Source organism: Convolutriloba macropyga, unplaced genomic scaffold (assembly GCF_964194025.1).
Source record: "Convolutriloba macropyga unplaced genomic scaffold, txConMacr16.3 SCAFFOLD_6111, whole genome shotgun sequence".
Taxonomy (NCBI): Eukaryota; Metazoa; Xenacoelomorpha; order Acoela; family Convolutidae; genus Convolutriloba; species Convolutriloba macropyga.
The window spans coordinates 5455-7500 of NW_027449527.1; the positions used below are offsets into that span (position 1 = coordinate 5455).

Here is a 2046-nt window from a genome sequence, read left to right on the forward strand (position 1 = left end):
ATGAACAAAAGTTTATATCGAGTATTATGTTGACGTTAGTAGGCCCTGGCCGAAAGCGCAGCATGTGAAAGGTATAGATAAAAGTTATCGTTGCAGTCAGTACTGTGTAGTTACTAGTAGCTGGATTTAAGCTCGAAGTGAGACACTGTTGGTGAAACTTCATCATGAGAACGTCACAAGCTGATCACGCTCTATGATATGACTAGTATTATGTTGCTTATAGTAGGCTAAGCGCAAGCCGAAACATCAACATGTGAAAGTCGTAGAATTTTGCGATCAAACTGTGGCTAGTACTTTGATGATGCTTGTAGCCAACCGAATTGGTTGAAAAGCCCAATAAGTAAGCTAACTTGGGAGAGCTTGTTGGAAACCAAATGCTACTAGATTGGTCCAAATACATCCTTCAACAGGGGATCACTTGGCTCGCTTTACGAAGAGGAGCACAGCTATATGTGTTAATTCGGTATGAATCGCAAGATTTGTTTACCGACCTCTCTAACGCAAAAGGCGGTCTCGGCTTCGGCTGTTGACTGCGTCCGATTCAGGGTTATATAACTCTCGATTGAACACATTGATGTTCTATTGTTGGTGCTTCCAATAAAATTGGAACACTTAAAGCAGAACCGATTCAAATAATAGCATTCTGATCAATGATTGCATTCCTTGATCAAGAACTGCTGGAGTCATTGTGATGGCGAATTTTCTTCATAAGAAAATTGCAAAGAGACGGAACTTAATGAGACTAGTATTATGTTGTTTCTAGTAAGCGGAAGCTGAAACAGCAACATGTGAAAATCAAGTTTTGTTCAATGATCTCGAGGCGATAAGTACTATGAAGCAACTAGTAGCCTAAGCATGACTCAGATTTGAGACAGTCAAAAAGACTGGCGAAACTTCTTCACATGAAAGTTACATAGAGAACTACAAATGTATACAGCGAGTATTATGTTGTTTCTAGTAGGCGAAAGCTGAAACATCAACATGTGAAAGTTGTCTGCAAACTGTAGAACGATATGTGATTAGTACTGTGCTGTTACTAGTAGCCAGTCTGACTGTAGAAGCCAAGACAAAGGGAAACTAATGCATCTGAAAAGGACAAGTTATGGAAAGGTATGCACGATAAGTATTATGTTGTTTCTAGTAAGCGGCAGCTGAAACATCAACATGTGAACGTCGTTGTGTACAGTAACCTAGAACTATATAGTCCTTAGTAACGTGCATTTACTAGTACCTGTAATTGGTATTCAGACTCAGGCAGTTTGGAATAGTTTGGCAAAGATGCACCAGAGAAAACTGGGATTTGATACAGAAATTGTTGAATACAAGTATTATGCTGCTTCTAGTAGGTTGAATCCGAAACATCAGCATGTGAAAATTGAAAACATTTCTGGTTCGAATTGTCACAAGTATTTGGTGATCTGAGTAGCCAAACTCACTACAACGCCAATTGAAGGCAAAAATTCTCAACGGGAAAAGCTATTCTCATTGAATGAGCTAACAAGACGAGTATTATGTTGCTTCTAGTAGGCGAAAGCCAAAACATCAACATGTGAAAGTCTTGCTGAACAAATTTAATGTTGTTGAGCTCAGTACCGTGTGAATTAGTAGCCATAATTGGCGAGCGAAAATTGAACTGGCGAAACTTCGTCTTTGGAAAATTGCAGATGCCGAGCACTTATTTTGCAACGAGTATTATGTTGACTGTAGTAAGCGAAAGCCGAAACAGCAACATGTGAAAGCTGTTGAAATTTGTGGTCATTTTGCAATAAGTACAAGGAGTGTAACTAGTAGCCAGGTCAAAATTTGGGATAAGAATGAGCAAAAATTCTGCATGAGAACAGTTGAAATTATGAAACTAAATTACAAAGACTAGTATTATGTTGTTTCGAGTACGCGAAAGCGGAAACATCAACATGTGAACGTTTGTAACGAAGTTTCGTTAATTTTCAGCCTAGTACTGAGCAAGAACGAGTAGCCTCATCTCCAATCCCACGCAAAATGTAGTGAAATATGTGAGTGAACCTTATTCACGGTGAGGGTTTCCCG

The 2046-nt window shown here is 39.2% G+C and overlaps 1 pseudogene; it reads left to right on the plus strand.

The window, feature by feature from the left end:
* Positions 1-398: 398 nt before the first annotated feature.
* Positions 399-550, plus strand: LOC142355115 (5.8S ribosomal RNA; annotated as a pseudogene).
* The last annotated feature ends 1496 nt before the right edge of the window (positions 551-2046 follow it).